This window comes from Mastigoproctus giganteus, chromosome 3, assembly GCF_048544385.1.
Source record: "Mastigoproctus giganteus isolate SK-2022 chromosome 3, ASM4854438v1, whole genome shotgun sequence".
Classification (NCBI taxonomy): Eukaryota; Metazoa; Arthropoda; class Arachnida; order Uropygi; family Thelyphonidae; genus Mastigoproctus; species Mastigoproctus giganteus.
Genome location: NC_143577.1, coordinates 125,127,075 through 125,145,275, shown reverse-complemented (window position 1 = coordinate 125,145,275; position 18,201 = coordinate 125,127,075). Strand labels below are relative to the sequence as shown.

The 18,201-nt window shown below is 36.2% G+C and overlaps 1 protein-coding gene across 5 annotated transcripts in view; it reads left to right on the top strand.

Moving 5' to 3' along the window:
- The window catches only part of mora (cysteine and histidine rich domain containing protein), a 560,065-nt gene that overhangs the window by 73,799 nt on the left and 468,065 nt on the right, over nt 1–18,201 (top strand). For all 5 annotated transcript variants that reach the window (XM_090370663.1, XM_090370664.1, XM_090370660.1 and 2 more), the window contains exon 2: nt 9,974–10,109. The gene's annotated coding sequence lies outside the window, so the exon portion shown is untranslated. The remainder of the gene's footprint in view (nt 1–9,973; nt 10,110–18,201) is intronic.

Genomic DNA, 18,201 nt, shown 5'->3' with positions numbered 1-18,201 from the left:
AAACAACAGGCCCTATGGGAAAAAATAGGGTTAGGTGCCGACCACCCAAGATTGAACACACATTTGTAACCAAAACATTACCAAACACAATAAATAATCGTAATAAAATGCTTACGTATTTTATTACAACTATTACGTAATAAAATATTGCTAATGCTTTTGCTTCTATCATAAGCAAACTTGTTTTTTGTTTGATTTTCTATCCAAACAGTTGACAGCCGTTGCATCTCTTCCAATTCTTTGTGTCTTAATCTAATGGATTATAATTACACTTTGAGTTGTTCCTGCTATGAAAGTTCTTTTTATTTTCTCTGCATTCTTTGTAATTCTCGGGGTTGCCTCATTTAGGTCTGTAGAACGTGCAATATCACATGGTCTTCCATTTTGCTCAAAGCTTTTCACTATTTCATATTTTTTCTCTATCGACAGAGGTGGACTGGCCATAAGCCTTACAGGGGAAACCCGGGTGGGCCGGAGGCCGGTGTGATTTTGGCCATAAACCATAGTATGAGGCTACTATAATTTCCCGGGTAAGAATTTTTGATCCAGTCTGCCTCTGTTTATCGATATTGCTTTTCTTTTTCTCTCTGAATCTGCATTGTCTTCACCAAGACACTTCCTTTTCACACCTTTTAAGTATTTTACTCATTTTTAGGGAATAAAGCACAATTACAAGATGAGGAGGCACGCTTGATATGCATAAACAAAGCTGCGCGCATGTAGCAACTGAATAAACAACACTGTGAAGCCAGAGATACACTATAAACACCTCATATTTTACTAAAGCACATTTCTATGGGTTACTACCATAAAACAATAAAAACAATTTCCAGTTGCATTTCTGCTAGTGGAATCTGTTATAAACTGGAGTAAACTCGATCTAATTGCATTTGCGATTATACCGAAAGCTGGAGTTGTGTTGGTTTTTACGTTATTATGAAAAATGTGTTTCCCCTTCACTGATATAAAACACATAAATACATTTTCAGAATCTTCTCTTCATTCCTATCGTGTTGCGTTCAGTTGGGTGATCCCGCGTTCGACTGCCATTTCTTGTAAACACAAAGGCGAATCGGTCATAAGCGAATTCGGTTCGTGTTATATAAGATATCGTTCCCCTATTTATAAATCGTGTATGATCGAATTCGTGTAATGTAAATACGTGTTATGTGGGGACTGACTGTACATATATATGTCTATCTGTGTTGTTGTTTTTCTGATTGGTTAGTGATATTTGAACTGACTTAGTCAGATTTATGGATAGACCAATTTTACTGAGATAAAGCTCAAGTTCTTCTGTTAGAGCAGTGGCATAAGCATTGATAGCATCAGATTTGTCGCAGTTTTGATGAGATGAAGAATTTTATATAATCTGTATAAGAGTTGAAATCCTTATGTGAAGATAGAAAGGAATCCAAAAGCAGTAGCGAAAAATATTGAATCACATCTAGAACTCGAAAAGATGTGATTCGATTGGATGGTCTGGTGTACAACCCTGAGATGCCTCTTTGCAAATGGAAATGAGGATTTTTAAAACCTTCCTTTATTCTAAAATTTCTTTCAAGTATTGTCACAAGTGTTTTGATCATCATCATCATCATCAGCCATTTTCAATCCACTGCAGGATGAAGGGCCTCTCCAGCAACGTTCCAGTTCCTTCTGTTTTGAGCACTGGCCATCCATTGACTAAACTCATGGATTTCATCTATCCATCTCTGCCTTTGTCTTCCAGGTTTTCTTCTAGCTCCTCTTGGGTACCATTCTGTTATTTTCTTAGTCCACATGTCATCATGCCTTCGAGCTATGTGTCCTGCCCAAGACCATTTTAGTTCTTTAGTTTTGATAAGAATGGCCTTTACTTGAGTTTGCTGCCTAATCCATGTGTTATCTAACAGTCTGATTCCCAATATAATTCATTCCATTCTTCGCTGTGTAGTTCTCAGCTTCTCTTCCAATCTTTTGGTGAGTGCCCAAGTTTCACTTCATAAGTCATGTTGGGGAGTATACATTGGTTCATTATTTTACATTTCAGACAAACTGGGATATTGCTCTTCAGTATGTCACTATATTTCCTGAATGCTATCCATCCAAAATTTATTCTTCTCTTGACTTCCAGCCATTTATCATTATTACAGCTAATAACTTGTCCCAGATAAGTATATGACTCCACCTTTTCAATTACTGCTCCTTCAATCGTTATTTCCCTTTCTGTGGCATACTTGTTCATCATTACTTTTGTTTTAGCCATATTCATCTTTAGTCCAAAATCCTTACTAACTGTGCATAACTGCTTAAGATTTTCCTCTAATTCTTTGGGATTGTGGCTTATGACCACAAAGTCATCTGCAAATCGTAAATGGTTTAGGTACTCTCCGTTCACATTGACTCCTTTCTGCGACCAGTCTAATCTTCTGAAAGCTTCCTCAAGGGCAGCAGTAAACAGCTTTGGAGATATTGTGTCTCCTTGTCGAACTCCTTTCTCGATTTTAAATTTCCTACTGTCTTTGTCTAGTCTAATAAAGGAGGTATCATTCTCATATATTTTCTTCAAAATCATAATATGTGGGGTATCTATAGCTTGTCTTTCCAGTGCCCAAAATGCCAGGCATAATGGTGTTTTATATTCATTTGCTTTCTCCATTAACTGTGATATTACGTGAAGATGATCCATAGTTGAGAATCCTGTCCTAAAGCCAGCTTTCTCTTTCGGTGGATTCTCATCAAATATTCTTTCTAATCTGTTAGTAATGACCCTTGTGAACAACAACTTGTAGATGTGGGATAACAAGCTAATTGGTCTATAATTTCCAATTTCTGATTTATCACCTTTCTTATGTAGCAAAACTGGGATTGCATTATTCCACTGCTTAGGCGTCACACCTTTTCTAATGCACTTTGTGAAGAGCCTTGCCAGTTTTTGTGTTATGTCTCTTCCTCCTAATTTTAACAACTCTGCAGTAACTTCATCTTCCCCCGGGGCTTTCTGATTCTTCATTTTCTTCAATGCATGTTCTACCTCATCAGGAAGAATATCGGGTATGTCGTATGTGTTGCTAATTTGCAGTCCATCTTCCCCACTGCTGGCATCATTCCCTCGCTCCTTGTATAATTCTCTATAGTAGGCTTCTGCTATTTGAATTATGCCTTCTCTGCTATTTATAAGTATACCATCGCTATTCTTCAGTTTCAGTATCATTTGTCTTTCTGTATTACTGCTCATGGCTGCTGATTTAAATCCTTTGTTTTCCCTTAATGCTTGTTTTACATTTCTTGTGTTAAATCTTATGTCCTCTCTGAGTCCCTTTCTAATGGCTTTGCGTAACTGAGTATACTCAATTTTTTCCTTGTCAGTGTTTATCTTGCTCTTCATTTTTCGTCTTCGGTTCATCATAAGTGTTTCTTGACTAATTTTTTCTTCTTTGGATTTCTTTTTACCTATAGGTTTCTTGGGCTTTATCACTTTCAGGAAGTTGTAATATTCCTCGTCGATATCTTGGTCCTGAGCAGTCTGCAGGAGCTGAAACTTGTTCTTAAGTTCCAGTACATACTGCTTTTTCTCCTTTTCTGTTATCTTAGTATTATTTACTCAAGTCAGTTTTTTCCTTTCCTTTCCTACATCTGTATCAAGTGTACATCTTACCATTCTGTGATCACTTCCAACATTTACCTTATTCAGGACGGTAACATCATTCACAATATATCTTCTGTTAGTGAGGATGAAGTCGATTTCATTAGTTGTTAATCCATTTGGATTCTTCCATGTCCACTTTCTGTTCACCCTTTTCTTGAAAAAAGTGTTCATTACTGACAATCCTTGAGATTCTGCAAATTCCACAAGTCTTTCGCCTCCTTCATTTATTTCACCAATTCCAAAATTTCCTATAGTTCACCTTTCTGCACTGTTTTGTCTTTTTTCCAGCATATTGAAGTCCCTCATAATAATAGAGTAGTGGGTTTTCTGCTCATCTAGAAGACTCTCAATTTCGGTGTACATTTCTTCAACCTCTTCATCATTATGGCTCGATGTTGGTGCATAAATCATTGTAACCTTTAGCTTGTACCTCTTAGTGTTTTGATAATGACATAGTAGTAGTATTCACCGTATAATGTAAGGAAACCACTGACTTTTCTGCAAGGCCAAAACACACACACACACACACACACACACACAATTTTATGCTTCCAGTTGACTTTTGAATTTATTCAAACTGTCAGCCTTAACTACTTGTGGGGACAACTTGTTCCAGCAATCAATGACTCACTGGCTAAAAGAAGACTTCCTACAATCTAATCTAAACCTCAACCCCTGTAATTTGAATTAATGGCCCCTAGTTCTGGAATACTATATTCCTCCTTCCTTCATATTTTACTAATCCATCTCAAAGCCTTATAAAGCTTAATCAGTTCTCCTCTGAGGTGCCTGGTTGCCAAGCTCTGTAGCCTACATAATTGGAGTCTTCCTTGTACATTCATCCTTTTGCCAATCTGACCATTCAAGTTTCCTGTTTTTGATCCTTTCAAGAAACTCAGTGGCTTTCTTCAGATGAACACAGTATTCCAAATATAGTCTTACAGTTGCCTTATACAGTGGGATTATGACCTCCCTACCTCTACAGGATAGCATTCGATAAATCGATAGGACACCATGCTTCATGTTTACACTCCTCAGAAAACTTCATATCTGCTCATATCATTACCCCAAGATTCCTTTCCTCCTCTACTGTTTTTATTTCAGTCCCACCACGTGTATAATTTATTTGGGGTTACTATTCCCCAAGTGTAAGATCTTGCATTTAGCAGCATTAAAACATAGTGCCACTTCTCTGACTATATTTGGAGTCTGTTCAAGTCATCCTGAAGGAGCATTGCTTGGCACTGATCATTAATGACTCTACATCAGCTGTGTTATATAAGACTTTACCACACACCTAGTGTGTGGTAAAGTCTTATATAACCCAAGGGTCCGATCTGATTAGCTTTCTTCTTTGTTTTATTTGCATACATGAAAAATTCCTTGTTCCCATTCTTTGCTCTCTTAGCCAATGTTTTCTCATACACAGCCTTGTTATCCTCCTCTTTCAATATTTTCTTAATGTTATGTATGCATTCATTGCTTCTGTGATTTTTGCTTTAAAAGTATTCCATAATTCAAACGTATTTGCCCTCCCTTGATAATCTGCCCAGTTCGTAGATGCCAAGAAGCACCTTAAACTGTCAAAAACCCCTCTTCTGAAGTTAAAACCTGTGCCTTTACCTTTAACAACTGCAACGTCTTTCTTCATCTTCCACCTGATGATTGCATGATCAGTTCCTGACAATGGTTCCTGTACTTTAATCCTGTGATGTCATGATTCATTAGTAATGATGAGGTCAAGAATATTCTCTTTCTTGCATGCTGGTACAAATATTAATCATCTAGTTTGTTTAAAAAATTGTTTCCCCAAGGTGAGTTTCCCTCCCACTTATTCCAATTAATCTGGGGCACATTAAAGTCACACAAGACATTTGTGCCTGCTTGCCCATTCCATCGGTCTGTAAAGACTCCCCCTCATATTCTTTACAATCATCTGGTCTGGCGATTACTCCCACTCTCATTGTACCTTTGCTTCCATCTAACTCACACCACAGAGATTCTATGCTGACAAATGTATGTAATTTCAGACTCAGCAAAAGCTATTTTTGCACTCAGGATGCTTTTGATAAGAAGCATGCCCCCTCCACCTCTTATATCTTTCCACTCTTTCCTAGATGCATTATATGTACTGTAATGGAACTCGTCATCCCCAATTTCCGGCTGGCACCACGTTTCTGTTAGCTCTATTATGTCAGTATTAGTTTTCTTAACCAGGAGTTCAAATTCAGCCATTTTATTGACACTCTTCATTACTGTAGACACAGTTAAGGCTAAGTAATATTCTATAATTTACTACCCTAACACACCTTTGAAGTTATTTAGGTTTGTATCCAAAGTTTTATCTTCCATCTCATTTTAAACATTGCTACCCTCAGAACATCTTATCAACATCAGCTGTTGTAGCAACAAACGAGAATTCTTGAGGTGAGTGCAAGCAATACTTTGACTCGTATCATCAGATAAACATGGATCAAAATTACCCTTCTCCTCCCTAATTAGGATTTTCCCTGAACCCTTAGGGTATCCTCAGTGATACTGGCAAAAATCCTTATATTGTAGAAAGCAGCTTTAATGTCTAAAAAAGATTACATCACTCTGACCTTCGTTGTTTTGAGTCTTCTGGATCCAAAATAGGGTGTCCAATAAATTTGTCAAAATCTATTTGGAATTACAGTGCATAAATATGGAGGTCTTTCCCGGAAACAATGCACAACAACAGAATCTTCTCAAACAGTTTTAATAAATTGCAGCTTGTTAATGTGGAATGAAAGTCCTTGTTTTTTGTATGTTTGACTTTACGCACTTGTTTTTCGATATGTTCCCATGTTTCTGGGATAACTCCATTGTGAGGGTTTCTTTAAATATGTGTAGCAAGAACTCAATGATAATTGCTTACTTTCATGGCAAAGAGGGGAACTTATCAGAGCCAGTAGTGGATTTATTTGGGCGACTAATGTCTGAATTACATTTTCTTTGGTTATGGTGATTTCTGCTAGAGAGGTCTAGTATCAAGATTGGATCCTAATGGAGTAGTGCTGTTTATTTAATTTACCAGCCAACTGGTATTACCTGCTGCTGGAAAGTTATACTTCAATTTAGGATATGTACAGATTATGAAGGTACTGTTCGCCCATTCCCTAAATAAGGTTTCTGTCATGGTAAAGTTGTTATTTTTGTTGGTACTGATTCTTTAGACTATTTAAGCCAGGGGTGGTGAACCCATGGCACATGTACAATTTTTTTTTTTTTTTTTTTTTTTTTGGGCACACAGAATTCAGAGTGAGTAATGACATACATCGGTGGAGTTGCATGTTTTCGTTCTGATCATATATATTTTTTTTCTAATCTCATTTTTAAATAAATGCAGGATAGTAGTAATAATAAAAATTTACCCTTTATGTCATGATCATATTTACAATCATTTGCAAAAAATTACGACTATCATTATTGAAAGAAAATACTATTTCAGAGGCTTTTGTATATTTCACACATTTATTCAGAACATAAGTTATGGTAATGTTATGTGAGACATATTATCCACATTCAGTATTTAGTGTAGCCTCCTCCATTGTCAATTATGGTTTGTATATGGCGTGGAGATTATTCTTCATTATTTTCCATAAATTCTCATAAATATTTTAATTGCTATTTGTCCTTTACAGATTGTTCAGAATGTCAGCTTAACCAGCAAAGAAACAAAAACATTCAAATGAAGAGGGGAGTAGGTGGGAATTTCAAGAAGCTTGGAGTGAAAGATTTGGTTTGATTAAGAAGGATAATAAAGCATTATGCATTTTGTGTTCTGAAACATGAGGGTAGTTTTTTAAAAGATTTAGCCAATTTTAGCATGCACCCTTAAAAAGATTCGTCACTCCTGATTTAAGCTTTTTATAAAAAGTTAAGATGTACTCTTGGTGTTTGTACTTTAAGAAACAGGCCCATTCTTTTTTGTAAGTGATGTAGCATTTTCATTGATGTTTGTTAGAGATGGAGGGAAATAAGATGCAGTGTTGGGATTAAGAGGTCGGTTTTCCTCATAGGTGTGCTGATTTGGTTGCCTGGTGTCAGGTGCCAGCAGGGCTAATAGTGGTAACATTATCATAAGACCAGCAGCAGAGCTAATAGTGGTAACATCAGCATAAGACTGCCAAAACAATCATTTTTGTTGTGAAGTGTTTAGGCTGTTATTATGTGAAGTGTTATTATGCATACAGATGCAACTCTGGGAAGAAAGGGTTGTACTGCATGGCAGTACAATGCTAATGCTTAGCACTGTTTTCCTGTTTGAGTGTGGCAGAACTTCCTTGCCTGCATCCTCTTGTTGATGAGATCATCATGTAACTGTTTATTACACATGGATATGGGGGATTTTCCCTGTCCCAAGTGTGATAATATCATTAATGATATTATCACACTTGAGCCAGTTGTTGGGTTTCTGTTGAGATTGCATCTGAATCTTGATATTTATCCTATTGCTGTTTGCTGTCTTTTGAAATCTCAGCGCATGTCCTGATAATTCCATATTTATGATGTATTGCTTGAGTGTGAATGGTTCTTGAGAGATTTCTGTATTTTGCTTTTAAGTATTTGGCTTTCATCAATCAAAACCTCTAGATTTTCTTACACACTTTTCAGATTCAATGCAATACTTTCTATTGCCACTGAGAGATGTTCACTGGCATTCCTTGTGTTCTGAAATTCTGTATGTGCTATCAGTAATGCAAGACTACTTTCAGCATGGTATAAACTTTCAGTTTATTCAGAGAATGTGTACTGATTTTCCTGATGGTCAGAGGCCGGATAGGATTGCAGGTCCATGTAATCTTGAATGCTCAGAGGAATTTGTGTAAAATTATTATTTATCCTCATCTATCAATTCATCCACTGTCAAAACTATATTCATCCATTGTTGAAATGTATGGTTGCTCTCCTGAGTATGAGCATTAATATCTTTAGAGTTTCAGGAAGTTTCTTTTGTGTTTCTTGAATGTGAACTTCATCAGGCAATTTACAGGAAGTTATTGGTTTATTGTTTACCACAATTACATAAAAGCAGTCTTTTGGCTTTGGATAATTTGGTAAAGTTTATTTTATTACAAGAATTACAGATCATCCCGAGGCACTTAATAATCATTTATTTATTATCTTTACAAATTTTACATTTTGATTTATTCAGAATGGTTCCTTGTTGAATTGCTGAGTTAGTATATGATTCTAAATAATGCTGAAATTCCTCTGCTATCTTTAGAGTACTTTTAAACTTTCTAGAATTTGTAGTGTTCTCGGTTATTAAAGGACTGTTGTGCCAGCCATAGAGAGGTAGATTTTTTTGATCATGATTGCCAGCAGCATTGTTATGTAACAATTTGGAGGGCTTGTTTTGCTTCTTCCTTTTTTTTGTCTAAGTAGACAGCATTTTCATCCGGGGAATCCCAAGATGCTTATCTTGACAGTGTTATATCTTGAAAGTTCTTGTTGTTGGTAATTTGTGCCATTTTCATCTAAAAATACAAATTACCTGCGTAAATCCCAGTATTTGAATGATGTATCCTTACAGCTCACAAGGATGAACCCAGCCATGCTAAATTATAAGTAAAACTATACAGAAAAACTTAGTTGAAGTAGAAATACCCGAAAACAAAGAGTGCTAAAATCAGGTAACTCATCTAAGTGCATATCCTCTGACAATACACAGCTTTAGTTATATTACAATTTTGAAAACTGGTTTCACATACCTTATGGCAGCTCACATCATACAATTTATTTGCAACTGTTTCTTTTTTTCTGCATATCGCCATCAGCAATCACCTATTACTGGCGAGGGACAAGTTAGTCCCAAAACAGGCTGTCATAGCAATCACATCTTTTAAATAAATGGCTGATTAATGTTTTGGTAAGGCCATCTGTCTGAAAGTAGTGCAACAAAATGGCCACTCCTTGTAAAGGCCAGTTTTTTCTGTTGTGAGAATTATGACCATTTAAACTGCAGTGTCTATGCAGTTTAAATTCTGTTAATGCCGTTCTATGCAAAAACAGTTTGAAGAATAGGATAATCCTACAAGCATCGTATAAGGAGAGAAATGTCACTTTTTTTTTTTTTTTTTTTTTTGCATGGAATCTTAGAGACAAATTATCTCTTAGATATCAAAGATATGAGTGCCAGATTGTTTTATTAATATTTCCAGATTTTAAAATGTTGATTTTTTGTAAAATGTGCCAGATTCTATTTACTGTTTCATTAATTTCTACTTCCTGTTGTTATATAAGTATTGTAGTGTTTATGTTTTAGAGATATTAAAGTTTATTTTGTATCTACAGTAAATGTAATTTATTTGATAGCTATTGTGAACTCAAGCCACCTATAAAAGAATAATATTAGATTAAAAAAAAAAAATGTCTCAGAGGGAGACTGTCCTGTTACAGTGTTATAACAGAGGTTGTGGCCAAAAGTTTGATCCTGAAAAAAATACGCAAGGTAAGCTCATAAATGGCCAATATTTATTTTATACTAAAGACTGTTATAAATAAATATTACATATTTTAGTTCATTTAGGCTGTTTTTAAATACTTATATCCAATGGAATAAACATATCATTGTATATACAATTATTTTAAAAAAAATTGCAACTGGCTATATTCTCTGTAACAGTATAAGCTAGTAGAGAACACGTCACTACTTAAGTGTTAGCAGCCTGATATAGTCTAGTGGTCAGTGTGCACATATAGTAGTGCATGCGTTTGAGTTGATTGTGGTTCAAGAATATTATCATTGACTGTTAATACAGTCAATGATAGGTGCCCCTGTAGCCAGGTGGGAAGGAGCAGCAGTGCGTAGCACACGCTTCTTGATTAGACCGGGGTTCGAGCCCGTCACCAACAAATACGGAGGATGCGGAAAGATCAGGGAAGGACCACTGCATATCCCGTAGCAATATGGCCTTAGTTGCTAATGCTCCAAATAACTAACTAACTAACTAACTAACTAACAGTCAATGATGATATTCTTGTCAAATATTAGTTGTAAACTTGTTTGATCTATGTGGTCACGATGGATATAACCACAGGAGGCTGCTAAAGCTGTATATGTGTAATAAGAGCAATGGTGGTATAGTTACATCAGAGATGGAACATGGAGAGAGCACTCAGTTTTGTTATTCTTGTAACATTTGACGTTTTACAGTGGTTCATTCTTTTGTCAGGCAGAAAGCTGCAGTGTAGTTCATATTTTATATTGTAGTATGATTATGCTTTGCTGCTCCCTGACAAGATTCAACTAAGGGAGAAAAGAGAGGTGAGAAAAGTTGGGAGAAATGACAACTAAGGTAGGAAAAGAGGCTCAGTTGGTTGAAGGGGGGGACAAGTTGTAGTCATTAAAATGGCAATGTAAAAGATTTCTTTTGCATTATTTTAATCACTGACATAAGTCCATTGTTTAATTATCTTATGTTAACATTATGTAAAACAAAAAAAAAAAACCTGAATACAATAGATAAGGATTTCATTAAGGTATTTGTTATCAAAAAATGTTTTTTCACAAAAAGAAAACCTGTCTCAGTTTATTATTGTATGTTTATGTGATAAATAATTTAGTCTCATGAATAAGCATAGTGGATTAGCTACAGTCATCAGTTTGCATAGTTGCCATCTCACCAGAGTTATGACGGAGAATTTTTTTTTTTACTCGATTTAATCCTTCACCATCTCACTGTCATAAGAGTTTCACTATCTTTTTTTTATTGTAAAAAGAATAAAAACTGTTAAAATTTTAATTTTTTAAAGTTCAGATTTCTGCTTATTTTCATCACTGAAATGGTGATCTGGTGAGCTAGTCTGTTATGCATAATAGAAATGCAGCATAAATCATATTGCTCTTTTTTCATATGTGACTATTTCATTGTATAGTCTGTCCTCGTATAGCACGATAGTTGTGTTCCTAGAAACTCTCGTGCAATGCAAAATCATGCAATATAAACAACAGTCCCAATGGGAAAAGTGGGGTTAGGTGTTGACCACCCAAGATTGAACACACATTTGGAACCAAAACATTACCAAATACAATAAATAATCGGGTAATTTTAATCGTTATAAAAAATAATATAATATTTTTTATTTTTATTATACAATAAATAATAAAAAATATTTATTTTTATTATATTATAAAAAAGTATTTTTTACGAATAAAATACGTATTTTATTCATAAAAAAATTATTATATTAAATAAAATAGTCGTAATAAAATACTTATGTATTTTATAATACGTAAGTATAAATTATAATACGTAAGTCGTAATAAAATGCTTACGTAATAAAATATTGCTACTGCTTTTGCTTCTATCGTAAGCAAACTTGTTTTTTGTTTGATTTTCTATCCAAACAGATGACAGCCGTTCCATCTCTTCCAATTCTTGTGTCTTAATCTAATGGATTTTAATTACACTTTGAGTTGTTCCCGCTATGAAAGTTATTTTTATTTTCTCCGCATTCTTTGTAATTCTCGGCGATGCCTCATTTAGGTCTGTAGCATGTGCAATATCACATGGTCTTTCATTTCGCCCAAAGCGTTTCACAATTTCATATCTTTTTTCTCTATCGACAGACGCGGACTGGCCATAAGCCTTACCTGGGAAATCCCGGTGTGATTTTGGCCATAAACTGTAGTATGAGGCCACTATAAATTTTCCCGGGTAAGAATTTTTGATCCAGTCCACCTCTGTTTATCGATATTGCTTTTCTTTTTCTCTCTGAATCTGTAGTGTCTTCACCAGGATGCTTCCTTTTCACACCTTTTAAGCATTTTACTCATTTTTAGGGAATAAAGCACAATTACAAAACGAGGAGGCACCCTTAATACATATAAACAAAGTTGCGCGCGTATAGCAACTGAATAAACAACACAGCAAAGGCCGAGATACGCTATTAACACCTCACATTTTACTAAAGCGCATTTCTGGGGGTTACTACCATAAAAAAATAAAAACAATTTCCAGTTGCGTTTCTGCTAGTGGAATCTGTTATAAACTGGTAGTAAACTCCATCTAGTTGCATTTGCGATTATACCGATAGCTGGAATTGTGTTAGTTTTTACATTATTATGGTGAAATGTGTTTCCCCTTCACTGATATAAAACATAAATACATTTTCAGAATCTTCTTCATTCCTATCGTGTTGCGTTCGGTTGGGGTGATTTCGCATTTGACTGCCATTTCTTGTAAATACAAAGGCGAATCGTGCATAAGCAAATTCGGTTCGTGCTATATAAGATAACATTCCCCTATTTATAAATCGTGTATGATCGAATTCGTGTAATGTAAACACGTGTTATACGAGGACCGAGTGTACTTTGATGTGAAGCTAATGAACAGTGTCTTATAATAAGGTTGACAAAGAAATAAAAAGTAATTCTGAAGGAATATTATGCATGTGTTTTACAATTTGAAAAAGGTAATGTAGATGCAATTTTTAAATTTCAAGTGGCAAGAAATGTGATGTAATTGTGCATTATCAAGCAAATAAGGAGGGACAGCGTGCAGTTTATACAAATAAATGCAAAAATAGTTGTAGCATTTCATAGTAAAAATTGTCACGTCACATCTTTTGTCACAGAACATAATTTTCTAATAATGGATCCCCTCAACATGTGCACTTGTATATGTTGAGGGGGGGCCTCCCAGTGATGATGATGCTGGTCCTCCAGTTTAGCATCATTGGCAGGCTAACATCATAGGAATCCGATGCGTTTGCCATGCACTGCTATCCATGGAAACTAGGTAAGGGGGATCCTGGTGGTTGAGGGTCCGCCACTGCGGCCCATGTTTTGATAAGATGAGTGGTTCTGGGATGTTTTGCCCAATATCGATCTTCTAGTGACTTTGCCTGTAAGAGTCAGTTGTATTGATGATATGCCTCTACTCTCATGGTCCAAGAAGCAGGATTCAGGCTGGTGGAGGTGTTTCTTGCAGTCCTGGTATCCCACTCCTGAGGTCATTTACTGCTTGCTGGGTAGTGGGCATTCCATTTAGGCTCCATGTTGAATCACAAAAAAAAAAAAAAAAAAAAAACACACAAGAATCTTGATTATCAAAACATTTTTCCTGGGGCCCTAACACAGTTCCTGTCAGATACAGTGATATAGACCGGGGGTTCTTAACCTGGTGCTTGCGAGCACCGTCGTGCTCTTTAAAAAATAAATTTTGCTCGCAACTGGTCTAAAAATGAGGCTCGCAAGCACCTTCGCTTAAGCTAAAAAAATTTATATATAAATCTTTGTATTTAAAAATGGTGCTTTTATTTCTCAACTTTTTGTGATATTCTACAAAAATCCATTCCAATCTTTGCTAGAAAATCCTTTCTTTTACCAATGATTGGAGGAAAATTATATATTTTGCGATGTTTTAATCTCAAAAACGGTCAAAGTTTGACACTTTGATTTTTGACAGTATTCTTAAAATTTTTTCTTATTAATTATTGTTAATTTGACATTTATTTAGTAAGAAAAATTTTTACAAAATACTTTATTGAGAGTACGATCATTGTTGCCATAGTGTTGCTACAGACCGAGGATACTGTCTTATGAAATTCTCAATTTCTGGTTTTAACAGGTTAGAACAGGTTTGAAAAAGTTTCTGCCGGGTTTCGCTGAGCTGCGCTGCTACAGTAGGTACAGTGTATGTATAGCGCTGACTTTAAAGGAGATGAAAGTGATATAGTAAAAAATCTTTTGATTTTATGTGCAAATGTTGAAATATATTTTCTTTTAACATATTTAACTAAAGTTACTAAACCCTTTCAAAATGGATGTTTTTAAAAAGAAACCAAAAAGAACGTAATGAGGAAAAAATGATGCATTAACACTACCTTCATAGTTAGCATTAGCATCAGTAGAGGCATTTGATGCAAGAAAGCAAGCTTATGCAGCATCAGCCAAAAAAAAAAAAAAAAAAAAAAAAAGCACTTCCACTTCACCCCTCTGTTCATTCAAAATACCTGTCCAGCAGAGCCTTAAACTTACTTAGGCTATCAACTTCCACGACAAGGGATGGAAGTCTGTTCCACCAACCAACCACCCACTGGGAAAAGGCAAATTTCCGCACGTCTGTCCTACATCTAAATGCCCTCTCAGGTGATTATTCTGAGCAAGAGGAAGAATCCCATCAGCATTGAGCATGCTCAAACCATTCAAGGCTTTCTTAAGCCTTTCTTCGTAAGAGCACAACTTTGTTCCATTCACTAATCTTGTTGCCTTTCTCTGTACTGTTCCAGCAGCTCTACATCCTTCTTGAAATGTAGGCCTCCAGACCTGTATACAGTACTCTAGGTGTGGCCTGACCATTGCCTTATACAAGGGAATAATCACCTCCTTATCCCTGCTAGAAAAATTCCTATATATCATTGACAATACACCATGAGCTACTCTTGCAGCCCGTCTGCACTGCTCAGAGAACTTCATATCTGCCTGCAGAACCACCCCCAGTTCCCTTTCATTCTCTACCACTGTCAGTGTAGTACCACAGAGTTGATATGTTGCTCTGGGGTTGGTGTTTCCCATATGTAGTACTTTACATTTGTCAATGTTAAACTTCATTTGCTACCTCTCAGCCCATCTGCTCAACCTTTCCAGATGCTGTTGCAGCAGCATAGTGTCAGTAGTGTCCTTGACAACCCTGCCAACCTTCATATCGTTTGCCAACTTGGATATTAAGCTTGATATACTATCATCAATATCATTTATAAATACAGAAAACAATAATGGACCCAACACTGAACCCTGAGGGACTCCACTAATAACATTAGTCCACGATGAGCAGTGTCCATTGATTACCACTCTGTCTTCTCCCCCTCAACCACCCCTTTATCCATAGCAGCAATTTGCTTTCAATGCCACACTGCTCCAGTTGGTGCAGCAGTCTTCCATGTGCAACAGTATCAAAAGCCTTTCTAAGAACCAAGTATATAATATTAAAGTTATTCTCTGCTTCCAGTTCTTTTGTGACTGCATCATAGTATCCAATCAAATTGGTCAGGAAAGACTTTCCCTTAACAAACCATGCTGTGTTCGAGCTATAACTGAAGTATTGTCTAAATGATCCTACAGTGCTTCTTTAACCAGTGCTTCCATTAATTTTCCTGGAACAGAAATTAAACTCACAGGTCTATAATTATTGTGTCAGCCTTTGATCCTCCTTTGTGAATTGGGGTCACATTTGCACATCTCCAGTCTGTGGGTACTTCCCCTGAGTCCAAGAAAGCTCTCATAATTATGGCTAAGGGTTTGCTTACTTCCTTTGCTGCCTCCTTTAATATAACTGGATAGATCCCATCCACCCCAGGTGCCTTTCTTATGTTTATCTTCAACAATTTCTCCTCCACTTTACTCTCAGTTATTACAAGATTCTCTAGCTTACTGCCAGAGTTGAATACACCTCTGGCATTCCCCTCGCTGAATAACTCTTCATGTGTGAATGTCGATGCAAAATATTCATTTAGTTTGTTAGCTACCTGAGCAGGATCATCAACAGTTGACCCATCGATATCAAGGGGACCAATCTTATTCATCCCTTTCTTTCTAGAGTTCACATAAGTAAAGAAATCTTTGCTGTTTTTCTTTGCATCCCTTGCTAAAGATTTCTCGTAATCTGCCTAACCTCCTTTGTAACTTGGTTACAGATCAACTTGTATCTATCATAGGCTTCTGTGTCATGTGTTAATTTGTATGTATTCCATGCATTTTTCTTCTCTGCCATATGTCTCATTAGTTCATCTGACATTCATTTAGGCCTACATCCTTGAACAATATTTCTTAGTTGGTGTGTAAAGCCTAGTAGCTTCCAAGATAAGTTCTTTGAATGCTTTCCATTTTGGATTTGCTGTTGGTAACATCATCAGTTGGTCTCACTGTATAGAATTTAAATACTGTCTCAGTCCATCGTAGTCGCCTTTAATAAAGCAATAACGCTTCCCTTTACCCCTAATGGTAGTTACCTCTTTGTGTAAATCCCACTTCAGCACACTGTGATCACTGCCATGTAGTGGTTCATTTATCTGCAGAGTCTTAATGCATGAAGAATCACTACCTATAATCAAATCAAAAGTATTACTCCCTCTAGTTGCCTCCCGAAAATGCTGATGTAGAAAACAACCATCCAATAAATCCACTAAAGCCTTGCTAGTGTGTGAGTGACCAGCCGCTACATTCCAGTCAATATCTGGGAAATTAAAATCCCCCATTATAAGAATCTCTGATTTACTGGCCCATTCTATTTTCCTGTACAGTTTCATATTATACTCATCTGAGTCATTAGGCCTACAGCACACTCCTACTCTCAATTTTGATCTCCCAATGCTTATGTCACGACGCCAAACTGACTCGACACTGTATTGTCCAGCGATGTTGACAGTGCAGTGCCTTGGATTTTATGTGTTTCTTAACTAATAGCATAATCCCTCCTCCCTTCCTATCCTGTCTATTCTTTCTGTAGAAGTACTCCCCAAATTCCAGTTCTGCATTCCTTATATCTGTGTGACACACCACGTCTCTGATATCCCAACAATATCTGCCTTTGATGTTTTGAGCAATACCTCAAATTCATCAAATTTATTTACTGAACTCCTAGCATTGGTGTACACGCATGTAAACATGCACCTGTTTCTATTCTTAGCTACCCTAACACAAACCATGTGTTTACTTGTACCACAATGACTCCCAGCAGTCTCTGAAATATCCTGCATCTTTTTTTTCAGGCTTCTGCTTATTCCAATAGAAGCAGTGCAAGAATCTCTTTCACCTCTGCCAGTGGCTACTGTTAATGTATTAGTCTTTGTCTCCCCCCCAAGCTAGCAGTTTTCTGACCCACCTAACACTGCCTCGATAGCATCAGCAAATATTCTTGCACCCTTTCTGGGTGCAAGAATGTGGGATACACCCAAAGTGTATCCCATCCCTGTAGAAGCAGCTCTCCTGTTATCAAGTACAGGCCAGGCTGAAAAATTTCTACCCCTTGAGTTGTCCGATTTAGACCTACACGTTTCAAATGGAAAGAAACAAAAAATTAAAAAGTATGCATTTCAGTCCTCTTGGGAATATAATTATTTGGTAATAGACAATAGTAGTGGAACTGGTGTAATTGACTTATTATTGTCAGGCGTGTTTGACTGGCTATCAGAAGACGGATTGTGAAAGACATTACCAAACATGCCATAGGAATTTTCATGAAGTTTTCTCAAATTTAGTGATATTAGAAAAGCTAAACTTCAAGAAACATGAAAGAAAAATATTTTAAATTTAAGTCAAGCTAATAGTAGTCAATTGTTAGCAAATGAAATTTCATTTATTGTATTAAATATAATTGCAAAGAATTCATCGCCTTACACTAATGGTGAAATAATAAAAAATTGTGTAGTGTTATCATTAGAAGTGCTTGCTAGCTTCTTACTAGAAAAACAAAGCTACCTTGATTAGCTCCACCAAAAATATTCCTTTGAATAATGATACAGTTTCAAATCAAGTTCATAAAATTAACAGATGTAATTGTTAGGTAGAATCGAAAGCTGTGTAGTTTGTTTCACTTGAT